Raw genomic sequence first — 13960 nt, forward strand, 5'->3', positions numbered from 1 at the left:
CGCATGCCCTGATCTAGAAAGAGGCAATAGACAACTACAGTAGAAAAAAATATATATATCCCACAATATTTTTGTACAAATTGGGCCAATATTCTATATACGATACCTAAAAAAAATCTGTGCCAAAAAGGATGGTGCTTAGCGCAATTGTTTAAAACACTTTCAAAAGCACAGCACCCATCCACATGATTAACATTTAGGCAGAATCATTTATGCCAATGACAACCAGGCCTAAATATCTATGCTTAAGCTGTGCACAGATCAAGCATATTCTATAACAGTTTTAAGTTTTAGGAATGCCCACGACTTGCCTGTGCTTCTCCCCTGGTCACACCCCTTTTGAAATCCACACCCTAGAATTTACATGCGTCATTTTATAGAATACACTGAGAAAGTTGTGCGCATAAATTCTAATTAGGGCCAATTATTACTTGTTAATTGCCAATTATAGGTACCGAATGGCTTGTTAAACAAGTTGCACATGCAAATCAGCAATGCACACAGATTTGCACCTGCAACTTTGGTCATACTATACAGAATCTGACCTGTTGCCTTTAATGCATAAGAGATATGCATATTCATTGCAAACTAAAAGCAAAAAAAAGCACTCTGGAAAAGATGTTCCTGATACAGTAGTTTATTCGATCAATAAAATGTAACAATGGTATATCCAAAAAACAGAATCCACATATGAATGACATGAAGCGGACCCGACACACCTTCTTCAGGGGTCTGAGGTGATAAACTAATGTGGATGTAGCCTAAATAAATGGAACAAACTTATGGTGGAATATATGAGCCTTCCACAACCCATCCCAAATCCTACTGTATCTACATATAAGTGACATCTGCAGGTGTAAGGGCTATTGGTATGGTGTACCATTGGGTTCAGTAGGTTTTGGTTGATCAAGGTCACTGATCAAGGTCAAAGCAGTTAAGTACTCTAAGGGCTCCTTTTACAGGCGTGTTAGGGCCTTAACGCACGGAATAGCACGCGCTAAAAGGCTGCACGCGTTAGACGCTACCACCTCCTCTTGAGCAGGTGGTAGTTTTTCGACTAGCACGCACTAATCCAGTACATGCGCTAAAAACGCTAGCGCACCTTTGTAAAAGGAACCCTAAGTATATCCTTATCCATCCAGTGGACTCACAATCTGGTGTCAAAATGTGGAATGCCCTGGTGGGTCAATCGCGACTATGTGTAAACCGGTTTCAATTTAAGAAGCAGTTGAAAACTCAACTGTTTGTTAACTGGATGTTTGTGATTTATTAGTTGGCTTTTGAAGAAAAGAATCTGTTTTACCATGTTTGTTAGTATACTCGTGATTTTTTTAGTTGACATTTAAAGAGAAGAAATTGTAGATTTTATAATACGGTTTGTTTTTATCTTATGTATGTTTTAATTGATGTAAACCGTTTCAATTTTTGTAGATCATATAAAAAAACATTTTAAATAAAGAAATCTATAATGAGAGATGTGCACCTGGGACTTTTTATATGACGTTCACTGTAATGTCCCCTAGGATGCCCCACTGCTCGGCTGGGATGTCTATATGACCAGTCTACTAAAAATGATGCACCCCTACCTCCCGCCTACATTTTCTGCAAATTTCTTTTGGATGTTCAGTTTTCGAAAATGGTTCAAAAAAGATTGATGCACAGAGCACAAACTAATTACTAAATGGACATTTTCGAAAACCAAAAGATAAGATGTTTGGGGGGGGGGTTTCTGTTTTGAAAATGATCATGCTCGCTACTAGATTTTTGTGCGTGTTCCGCAAAATGTCCAATTTCAGATTTAGATGTCATAAAGAAAACGCTTCTCTACATGAGGCAAAAAAAGAGCCTTTCTAAAAATAAAAGTATTTGACAACTTGAGGTTGTCCCAGGATTATGAGAGGTGAAGGAAATGATGAGAAGGATATTAATCTGTAGAGATTATGTTGTACTTTGTGATAAATAATGATCACAGTAGTGGTATAAGATAGCATGAATTTAGTAGCCTTCCTTTGGGTGCTGATGGATTTTTCTTCTCCCTTTTAACTTATGTCAGTTTTGGTGTAGTGCTTCTAGAACTGCTACAGCTGTTTTGGCATTTTCTACTCCTAGCTGAACAAGCTTGCCTTTTTATTAACAAGTGCCTAGCTCAGGGGTAGGCAATTCCGGCCCTCGAGAGCCGGAGCCAGGTCAGGTTTTTAGGATAGCCACAATAAATGTGCATGAGATAGATTTGCATCTCCAGGAGGCAGTGCATGCAAATCCATCTCATACATATTCATTGTGGCTATCCTGAAAACCTGACCTAGCTCCGGCTCTCGAGGTCTGGAATTGCCTACCCCTGGCTAGCTCTTTGAAATTCTTCATGCAGAAAGTATTTTTGAGTGCACAAGCTCCTGTAATGACCTTAGGGCTAGTTAGACAGTAATTCTTACAGAATGCTATAAATAGTGAAAGGGGGGGGGACTAGATTGCACAATTATGGGTATGAATCAAAAATAGATATAGAAAACTGTTGGACACATCTAAATACACATACACTAAAAAATAAAAGAACGTATGTAAATTTCCCATACTTGGACCGAAGGCCCATCAAGACGAGTATCCTTGTTTACAAGTGTCCAATCCAGTAATTAGCAAGATCTCAAAAGAGTAAAACAGATTTTATGCTGCTTATCTTAAAAATAAGCAGTGGATTTTTCCAAGTCCATCTTAATAATGACTTTATGGACATTTCTTCTAGGAAATTATCCAAACCTTTTTTTTTTTTTTTAACTCTACTAAGCTGACTGCTTTTATCACATTCTCTGAAACAAATGCCAGAGTTAGCTTACATATAAAGTGAAGAAATATTTTCTACGATTTGTCTGTTTTAAATTTACTGCTTAGTAGCTTCATTGTGTGCCCCATAATCCTTGTATTTTTGGAAAGAGTAAACATGGAATTCACGTCAACCCATTCCACCCCACTCAGTATGATCTCTATCATACCTCCCCTTGGATCAAACTGAATCAAATAAGCAAGAATGATGGAGTAGAGGTAATTACTTAGGAGGGAATTAATCGATGAGCGCTAAGCAATTTAGTAAGCGCATTGATGAAGTCCCACCACCACAACCTTAAGGACCCTTTAGATAAGCTGCTTTAAAAAAGTGGCCTTAGCATGCACTTATGCAGGTTTGTCCTGTATTCTAAGGTAATTTTTACTGCAGCAATTGGCTCACGGTTATCAGAAAAATATTACCGTGTGAGCACTTAGTCCTAGATCAGGGATCTCAAAGTCCCTCCTTGAGGGCCGCAATCCAGTCGGGTTTTCAGGATTTCCCCAATGAATATGCATTGAAAGCAGTGCATGCACATAGATCTCATGCATATTCATTGGGGAAAACCTGAAAACTCGACTGGATTGCGGCCCTCAAGGAGGGACTTTTGAGACCCCTGTCCTAGATTATATGAACAGTATATAAATTGGCTGGCGCCTAGAAAAATGGTGCCAGCCACGTGCCAATTATGCTTAAGCGCCATTTAAAGAATCACACCTACCAGACGCCAGAGGCCAGTGAGTTAAAGGCCTAAATTTCAGGCACCTAAGGTTTTTGGAGAATTGTGCTTAGGGGCGCCTAAGACACACTCTCCCCATAAAAACAGCCACTAAGGCGTTAGGTGCCGCTAAGTGCCATGTGATAAGGCACCTACCTTTTATAGAATCAGGTAGTCACCTATCGCCCAATTCAATTTTTTTCCCCCAATTTGAACCTATTAAGAGGATTTTGCCAATTAACATCCCCCCCCTTCCTATTTTTTTTTTCCCTAAGCCACAGTAGAGGTTTCTACCACAGCCCAGGGCACTAAATGTTCCGATGTTGCTCCAGCGCTCACAGTAAAAGGGGTGGGTAAGTTAGGCGCCCTTTAGAGAATCTGGGTTCTTACCATCACCTGTTTTGTACGCAGTTAAGGGCTCGTAGTCGTATGTTAATCCTGCGCTATCAGTGTGCGGTAATGTAGATACACTGATTACTGTAAAAGCACCCACTGTACACCCTCATACATGCCCCCCCACTGTGCTAAAAATTAAATGTTTTTAGCACGTGGCTTGTGCATATAGCTTCAAAGGTTTACTAAAGAAGCTCTCCCCTTTTCTTTGCTCATGGTGAGTTGTATGTGATGCGCTAAGTATTTACCTATTGTACCTCCAGAGAGCTTTACAATCTAAGGGCCCCATTTACTAGTGTTCTTAATGTGCATTCAATTTGTGTGTCTTAGAAAAAATAAATAGTCTGCACTAAATTGATTTAACATACTTTGCCATTTTCCTCGAGGGTGACTAATTTATTTTTTGACTTACAATGTCAAAGCAATACACATTAAAACATCTTAATATATAGCAGAGTATATAAGCAGAGGTGCATATAGGGGCCCTTTCACTAAAGCTTAATATAAAGTGGAACACCGATTATCCTGACTAACCTCAGCAGAAGGTAGTCCAGATAATCAAAAATCCAGATGATTGGACATTAAGTTTTTTCTTTTGTTTTTAATAATTGTTATTTTAAAAAAATACCATCAGCGCACCCCCCACCCACCCCTGACAAGAAAAGGCAGCATTGCCTCTCCCTCCCTGAACAAGCACCATAAATCCCCTCCTGGACCCAGAGGAAAGACCCCCAGGCCTACCTTGTTTCCCTGGTGGTCTAGCGGCGCGCTGGGACAGGAGCGATACTACTCGCTCCTGCCCATGCTTTGTCAGCGACGAAAATAGCTGCCGAGACTTCCAGCGGCAGTTTCACGAGGTTATGATTGTGGCTGGAAAACTGCAAAAAGGCGGTACAGTAACCCCCCCCCCCCCCAATATTCACGGAGGTTCCAGTCCAGGAACCCCAGCAAATGTGAAAAATTGCAAATACGTTTTTTAGCAGGGGAGACAGGAGAGGGTAGCTGGAGCATTGGCGAGTGAAGGAAATCCACTCGCGGAATGCTCCGACCGCCTCTTCCTGTACTAAAGTCGGGCCTCACCAATCAGGAGCTGCGTGTCAAAGCAGCTCCTGATTGGTGAGGCCCGACTTTAGTGCAGGAAGAGGCGGTCAGAGCATACCGTGAGTGATTTCCTTCACTCGCCGGTGCTCCAGCTGCCCTCTGCTGCCCGGTCATTCGCGGTCAGAAAATACCGTGAATGACCGGGACTGCGAATCGCCGACCGCAAATGACCAAGGGAGCACTGTATACCAGTCTCACTCCTTTTCTCTTTAGTTTCACCTCCAGGTTCACCCTATCCTATAATATCTATTAAGATGTTTTAACGTGCATTAATTAACCCCCTCCTTTACAAAACCGTACTAGCGTTTTTTGCACCGGCCACGGAGGTAACAGCTCCAACACTCATAGAATTCCTATAAGCGCTGTTACCGACGCGGCCAGCGCTAAAAACACTAGCGCAACTTTGTAAAGGAGGGGGTAAGTTAACATTTTAAGTAGCATACTATGTTCATATAATGATTCAAAATGTTGTGTGATCGTGGCCCTCGTATAATTTGTTAACAAAGTAGCATACTATGCCATAATGTGTACAGTGGTGCCTCACACAACGGACGCCTCGCACAGCGCACGCTGCGCAGAACGAACTTTATGTCTTGATTCGTACAACGAACTTCGTTTCACACAACGAAGTCGCCCGAGCTGCATCCTTCCGCGCAGGCACTGCGCTTAACTGCCCTCTCTCCGCCTGGCTCCCTCTTGCCCCCCCGACTCCCCGACACGATCGGGGCAAAAAGGAGCCCAAGCCCTCTTGCCCCACCGATTCCCCAACTCCCCGACAATATCGGGCCAGGAGGGAGCCCAAGTCCTCCTGGCCACTGCGACCCCCTATCCCCACCCTGCACTACATTACGGGCAGGAGGGATCCCAGGCCCTCCTGCCCTCGACGCAAACCTCCCCTCCCCCCAACGACCGCCCCCCCCAAGAACCTCCGACCGCCCCCCCAGCCGACCCGCGACCCCCCTGGCCGACCCCCACGACACCCCCAACCCCCTTCCCCGTACCTTTCTGTAGTTGGCCGGACAGACGGGAGCCAAACCCGCCTGTCCGGCAGGCAGCCAACGACGGAATGGGCCGGATTGGCCCATCCGTCCCAAAGCTCCGCCTACTGGTGGGGCCTAAGGCGCCTGGGCCAATCAGAATAGGCCCAACCCGACCATGTGCCTCAGGCCCTGCCCCCAGGAGGGACCTAAGGCTCCCGGGCCTATTCTGATTGGCCCAGGCGCCTTAGGCCCCACCAGTAGGCGGAGCTTTGGGACGGATGGGCCAATCCGGCCTCATCCGACGATGGCTGCCTGCCGGACAGGCGGGTTTGGCTCCCGTCTGTCCGGCCAACTACAGAAAGGTACGGGGAAGGGGGTTGGGGGTGTCGTGGGGGTCGGCCAGGGGGGTCGCGGGTCGGCTGGGGGGGCGGTCGGAGGTTCTTGGGGGGGGCGGTCGTTGGGGGGAGGGGGGTTTGCATCGAGGGCAGGAGGGCCTGGGATCCCTCCTGCCCGTAATGTAGTGCAGGGTGGGGTTAGGGGGTCGCCGTGGCCAGGAGGACTTGGGCTCCCTCCTGGCCCGATATTGTCGGGGAGTTGGGGAATCGGCGGGGCAAGAGGGCTTGGGCTCCCTTTTGCCCCGATCGTGTCGGGGAGTCGGGGGGGGCAAGAGGGCTTGAGCTCCCTTTTGCCCCGATCGTGTCGGGGAGTCGGGGGGGCAAGAGGGCTTGAGCTCCCTCTTGCCCCGATCGTGTCGGGGAGTCGGGGGGGCAAGAGGGCTTGAGCTCCCTCTTGCCCCGATCGTGTCGGGGGTGCCAGGGACCACACGGAGTCACCCACCGTACCACCCGATTCGGGTAAGCGCAGGTATCGGTGGGTGGCTTATTTGCGGGGGGGGTGCCTTATTTTACATTTTTTTCTAAAAAGGGGGGGCTGTCTTATTTGATGGCCCTGCCTTATCATCGGGGAAACACGGTAGAAAAAAAAAAAAATGAACAGTTAAGTCCCAGTTTTTGCCGCTGAGACTCTGCCCTCTCTCACTGTAAAATTAGACTCTACTTAGTCTGTCTTTAAATTTAAAAAATGTGTGTTGTTTTAAAAAACAATTATGTTTTTAGATGTATCTAAATAAAAATAATAACCAAAAATTTATCTTTTTTTATGTCATCTTAGCATATTTTATGCTACAGAACGAATTATTTTTTTTAACATGTATTGTTATGGGAAAACGCGTTTCACATAACGAACTTTTCGCATAACAAACTTGCTCCTGGAACGAATTAAGTTCGTTGTGTGAGGCACCACTGTATTTGAATAGTGGTGCCTCACACAACGAACTTAATTGGTTCCAGGAGCAAGTTTGTTATGCGAAAAGTTCGTTATGTGAAACGCGTTTTCCCATAACAATACATGTTAAAAAAAATAATTCGTTCTGTAGCATAAAATATGCTAAGATGACATAAAAAAAGATAAATTTTTGGTTATTATTTTTATTTAGATACATCTAAAAACATACATCTCCCTGTCCTTTTACTTCCACTATCTTCCTATCCCATCTCTATTCCCTTTTGTCCCTCTCCCTATGATCAATCATCTCACCACCTCTCTCTTCCCTCACCCTCAGGGTTCAAGATTGCTTCCACTCTTTTTCCTGTTGTTCTCTCTGCCTGTCACCCTATGATTTAGCATCCCTTCTGCCCTTGTCCAATATTTCCCCTTCTCTCCCTCCCTCTCATCCCCTGCTCCAACATACCGTATTTCGACTGCCCTTCCATCCCCAGGCCTGCCAACTTCCACTCATTTACTGCTTTCTCCCACCTCTGCCAAAGCCCGCCCCCCCCCCCCCCCCGCAGTGATCGGCAACACCAGGCACCCCCCCTCAATCGGTGAAACAGGGCCCCCCCTCGATCGGCGAAACAGGGCCCCCCCTCGATCGGCGAAACAGGGCCCCCCCTCGATCGGCGAAACAGGGCCCCCCCCTCGATCGGCGAAACAGGGCCGGCGACTGCTTTCTCCCGCTGCTGTTGAAGTCTGTAAACAACTTTAACACAAGCCACGGGGCTCTAACAGTGCGTATGCTGCCAACGGCTTCCTTCCTCCTTCCTCTCCCCTCATGATGTAACTTCCCATTTGGTTGATGGAGGAGGAGGATGGTAGCCGGTAGCGTCACGCACACTGCGCGGAAGGATGCAGCTCGGGCGACTTCGTTGTGTGAAACGAAGTCCGTTGTACGAATCAAGACAAGAAGTTCGTTGTGCGCAGCGTTCGCTGTGCGAGGCGTCCGTTATGCGAGGCACCACTGTATTTTTTTCCGCTGTAATTTTCTTTTGCCAACATCTGGATTATTCTTGCTAAACATTTTCTTGGGTGAATTTCCTAAAAAGACAGTAATTACATCCTAATAAAATAATCAACTTAGCATGCCTTAATTTCTTAAAAGCATATTAAAGTTTAGTGTGCATGTGCACTAAAACCTCCCTATTTAAAACAAATGTTGAAATTGGAAAAACACCCAAAAATTAGAAATAATGTGTGGAAAAAAATAGGCCTCACTGAGAATACCAGAGCTTATATTATCTATTCTGCATTATTAAGATGCATCTACACCAATGGTCTCAAACTCGTAGGCTGGGGGCCACATGCGGCCCGCCAGGTACTATTTTGCGGCCCACAGTCTGTATTAGTGCTGTCTGTACTAGTGCTGCCCACTCTTTGCAGCATCCTCCAGCTTCCCCCCTGGCCTCCCGCTCTTACCTTCAGATAATTACCGCAACCTGCAGAGAGATTCGTCGGTGCTGTAGCGATCCTTGCAGGCTGCCGTCGTTCTCAGCAGCATGTTCCCTCTGCCGCGATCCTGACCCTGAAGTCAGAAGAGAGGCAGGACCGCGGCAGAGGGAATGTGCTGCGGAGGCCAATGGCAGCTTGCAAGGAACGTTACAGCACCGGCAATCTTCTCTGCAGGCTGCGGTAATTAGCTGAAACTAAGACCGGGAGGCCAGGGGGGAAGCTGGAGGACGCTGCAAAGAAGGGAGGAACATGCAGGCCTTCGGGGAGGGGGGAAGATTTATAAACTATAAAATTTTACCGCATGCAAAATTGTCATTTCTTTAATAAGACATTAACTATTTTTTCTGCGGCCCTCCAAGTACCTACAAATTCAAAATGTGGCCCTGCAAAGGGTTTGAGTTTGAGACCACTGATCTACACATATCAGCGAATAAGGATCTAAGTAAACCAGCAGCAATGGAGAGTAAACTAACTTGTCCAATGTTGTCAGAAGCATCCTCAGGATTCCAACCCTGGTTTCCTGATTCTCAGAATATCCATTACAGAATGGAAAACAAACTAGGCTTTGCCAAAATAATGGGGGGGAAAAACAACCCCTTTGAAAAAATAAAATGGAACATGGCAAAAATCACAACTTTTTAAAACAGCTCAAAGAAGACAACAGGCCTCAGAATGACAAGGTAGCCAAGAAGACAAAGCAGAGAGCTATGAATAAACCAACTTCTTAGGGGTAAACGTCTTGCCCAAAATTTCTCAAACACTGCCAGGCTAGGCCTAGAATATTATAACTGGATAAGAGTGCTCACCTCCAGGTACAAAGGTGGTTTTTCGATTTGGATTTAATTTATGTCTTTTGCAGTAGCAGGTGAATTACACTCATGTGCATTACACTCCTATCCCTGGAGGGCGCACAGTCTTATAGGCCGTTACCGCAACTTACTAAGCACTAAAGCGTGCTTACCGCAGGTTAAAAAGGCACTTCTGTGGGACACCCTCAAGTGTCCTGCAGTAGCTTCCCACATGCTATAAAATAGATTTCATTTTTTAGAATGGAGGGAGTGTTGGGGGCACAGAGTAGGTTTGCCCTGCGCTAATCCGTTAGCACAGCTACATTGCTGTGTGCTAACCAATTAGCATGTGGTTCATGCAAAAGTCCTGACCACCTAGAAAATAGGTCGCAGTAAGGTCTCATGAGCTAATGGCATAAGAACATAAGAATGGTCACACTGGGTCAGCCCAACAGTAGTCAGTCCAGGTCATAAGTATCTGGCAGAAATCCAAACAGTTGCAACATTCCATGCTACCAATCCCAAGACAAGCAGTGGCTTCCCCCAGACGTGGCTATAGTGGAGAGATAAGACCGATATTTATATCTCAGCGACAACAAGAGTGGCTTGTTTGTGGGTAAGGTCATTTGTGAGTGTCTGGCCACTACTCTGGGTTCTTCTCAGCCAGCAGGCACAAGAGGTTGGTCAGGAAAGCATGGGCTTCCTGCTTAGATCATCTGGCCACAGGATTGCCAGTTAGGCCTATCTTTTACCATATTTATTTATTTATCTATTTAATTCATTTTCCATCCCGTTTTCCCCAAAGAGCTGAGAACAGGTTACAGGTTAAACATACATAATTAACAGGTTATGATGCGACGGATTCAGTACTAAATTTACGATACAAGTTTTTATCCTAACTTGACACATACTAGGGATCTAATACCCATACACTTCTCCCTCCCGATTCGCGGTTTTAGGACTTGTGATTTCGATTATTCGCAATTTCCTAAAACCGGAATCACCCCCACCTCCCTCCCACCTCACCTGGTGGTCTAGCGGTCTTTCAGGACAGAAGCAATCTTCCTACACTCCTGCCCCGTGGAGATCACTCATACAAAATGGCTGCCGTGAGTTTTCGAGAGACTATGGGAACTCACGGCAGCCATTTTGTATGAGTGATCTGCACGGAGCAGGAGTGCAGGATGTTTGCTCCTGCCCCGAAAGACCGCTAGACCACCAGGTAAGGTCTGGGATGCCGGAGGGAAGGTGGGAGGGAGGCGGGGGTGTCAGAGCCGGCCCAAAAGTTATTCACGGGCCGGCTCTGCCCCTAAGCCCCGTAAATATTGAGGGAGGAGTGTATACAGTTCACAGGTTAAATTTTCCATAGTTAACAGTGCAAGATTTTTAATTACAACATGTTGTAAGATCTCACACTAAGCCCCCCCCCCCCCAATCTATTTATAAATTATTATGGTGATGTTTTTGTGACCACATTTAGGGCCACAACCAACAGTTTGGAAAACTGTTTAACTAAGTTACTACCTCATTCAAATAGCACCCATCTGATTCTTTAACACTCCTTGTCCTGTAATCGGGCCATTATTTAGAAATAAGCAACAGTAACTACTTGAAGCGCCAAATATCTGGAAGTATGGCCTGCTTCCATTTATTTTAGAGTTATGAGTGGATGTCGACATAGCATTCCGGCTCTAGAACCCCACTGTATGATTCTAATACTGGATACTATCATAGGGGAAAACACCCTTCAGGGATTCAAGACAAAGTTAGACAAATTCCTGCTGAACCAGAATGTACAGGTAGGGCTAGTCTCAGGGCACTGGTTTTTGACCAGAGGGCCCCCGCGTGAGTGGACTGCTGGGCATAATGGACCACTGGTCTGACCCAGCAGCGGCAATTCTTATGTTCTTAAAATCCTATCCTGCTTATAACCTGTTGTGTCTTTAAACCCTATTCTTATGACTTGGTCAACCACTCATTTCAACAATAACATACAGGAGAAATAACCTACACACCTTTGTATCTTGTACATACTCCTAGTAAATGCAATGAAAATTTCGGCCAGCCATATAAGTTTTCCTCAGTGTAGGGTTACCATATGGCTCCAGAAAGAGGACAGACAAATTGAGAGATCTGGATTTTACTTCCATTGAAAGCAACGGAAGTAAAACCCAGATATCTCAATCCACCCTCCTTTTTCTGGAGCCCTACGGTAACACTACCTCAATGTTACCCCCACATAGATCACAAAATCCTTAGCTGTAAGCAACTTATATATTAATAATACACACATAAATTGCATTGTCATACTACAGAAAGGCAGTATATGAAATCCATGACCTCTACCTTCAGACCTACAAGTGTGCCACGTTTTAAAAGCACGTGGTACATGTGAACAGCCACATATGAAAACCTGTGCATTTTTGTAAGGAGGGAGGCCCCTTTTCCAAGTCTGAAAAAAATAAAACAGAGATATTATTTTTCCGCCAAACACCTGACACACAGGAGAGATTTAACTAGAATGGCCATCTTCCAATAGGATGCTTTTGGATATTAAAACCTCCCCCTTCCCCCCATGTGACAAAAGATCTTGCAATTAAGGAGGCCAAACAGCATCAGCTGATTAGTGCCGCAATTACTAGTTAAGTGGGATAAAATCATATTCTAAAGAACTTAAATCAATATTAAATACTGTAACGACAAAAACATGAGAATTAAACTAACTGCATAATCTATCTGTTCTTGTAGCACACCACATCTGTGCCAAACACACTAGCTTTCTCTGACTCAGTTCTAGCACATGGTTTTTCTCATATTTATCTATATAGATATAGACATAAATATGTACATTCAAAAGTCCAGTAATGTTGTCTTATAGATTAATGCATTTAATGGAAACCACAATCTACCTCATGTTTTTAGTGCCTAAGAAGACTGTAAACTAAACATTATCCAATATAGCAGACAAAAGCAAAGCTACTATGTGCATAACCAAAACTTTTTGACAAGTGATTTCGGGGAGCCCCTGTAACTCTCAGTGTATCATATGGATGGATGAATGGGCTTCCCCTCCCCCACCCCTCTGGCTTGTGGAAACTTCACACTATTTGCAGCAAGAATGCCTGACATTTTTCCTCCCAGTTTTTCATTGCAAAACGAGGCGCTTTGGGCTAAAGTAGCCACTCAGTAGCCCCTCCAGTAAATACACAACGGGGGGGGGGATTTAAGCTGTTAAAAGAGAGATAAACATACATGCTCCTTGGTGGAAGCCGACACTTTGTGTTCTCATGCAGTTTCACAGAACCTTTGCCCGGCCCCTCCCCCCATCTAAATATAATTTTAAAACACAAATCCAGAAATCTCTCAATCCAACTCAGAAAGGTGGGAAGCATTAAGTCGCTCCCTGTAACATAACACTTGCAAAGTAGGAGCAAAAAACAAAAACAGAGACAAATCAAGCCAGCCATGATGATACTGGAGAGAGAGAGACCCACATACAAGGAAGTTTGTCCCAGCCGCCCGCAGGCCCTGCTTACAACTAAAGCCACAAGTGTCTGGAGTGGGGGAGGGGAAGAGAGAATCTCTCCCCCCCCCCCCCGGCTCCCAGGACACATACGACGTGTGTACAGCTCTGTACTCACCCCCACACTCCGCGTGGATTCAAGGCACAGCTTGTGCTGGGGAAAAATAGCCTCTTGCAGGAAACACACACATGCAACACACGAGGTGGGGGAGGGGGAAGGCACTTTCTTTTTCACTTGCGGTGCATGGCAGCTCTTCTCTCCTATATCCTTGGCCGACAACAACCAACAGGAGCCTTTACGAAAAGCTGTTAATGGCTATCCGTGATATCTTTGTCCCCTCCCCCAACAAACAAATTTTTTTTTAAAAAAATGCAAAATCCTGAAAAGTCCCACGGGTGGCCGGAAGAAGATGGAAAGTTTTGGTGTGGAATGGCGATCAGGAGGTGCCACTAACTAGTTCATTAGCAGAGTTAGCATATACGTGTATGAGAGTGAAGCTCCCAGAGACAGAAGCAGCAGCTGAGAAAGAAAGAGATCCACATACACACACACACACACACACACACACATACAGACCGAGACAGTCAGTGACCTCCTAGGGGAAAAAAGCAGCTACCGGCCAGAAATAAGAACGATCGCTTCTGGCTTTTTTTTCCCCTTTCCCCGACCCATCCCCCACCACTGCAAACTAAAATATCACATACATCATAACGAGCCTCGGTTACGCTCAGGGGTAAACATTTCAGCAACCTATTATTATGCACAGCTTTGTGATTTCGGTTTTTTGTTGTTGCTCTTTTGCTTTGGGAAATCCACTCTAAAACTCTCTGATTAACCTCATGGGATTCATATAA

At 45.2% G+C, this 13960-nt stretch overlaps 1 protein-coding gene across 3 annotated transcripts in view; it reads right to left on the bottom strand.

Moving 5' to 3' along the window:
• The window catches only part of TBL1X (transducin beta like 1 X-linked), a 499699-nt gene extending 486014 nt beyond the window's left edge, over positions 1–13685 (bottom strand). For all 3 annotated transcript variants that reach the window (XM_033949446.1, XM_033949448.1, XM_033949447.1), the window contains exon 1: positions 13224–13685. The gene's annotated coding sequence lies outside the window, so the exon portion shown is untranslated. The remainder of the gene's footprint in view (positions 1–13223) is intronic.
• Between the last annotated feature and the right edge of the window lie 275 nt (positions 13686–13960).

The sequence above is a fragment of the Geotrypetes seraphini genome, chromosome 6 (assembly GCF_902459505.1).
Source record: "Geotrypetes seraphini chromosome 6, aGeoSer1.1, whole genome shotgun sequence".
NCBI lineage: Eukaryota > Metazoa > Chordata > Amphibia > Gymnophiona > Dermophiidae > Geotrypetes > Geotrypetes seraphini.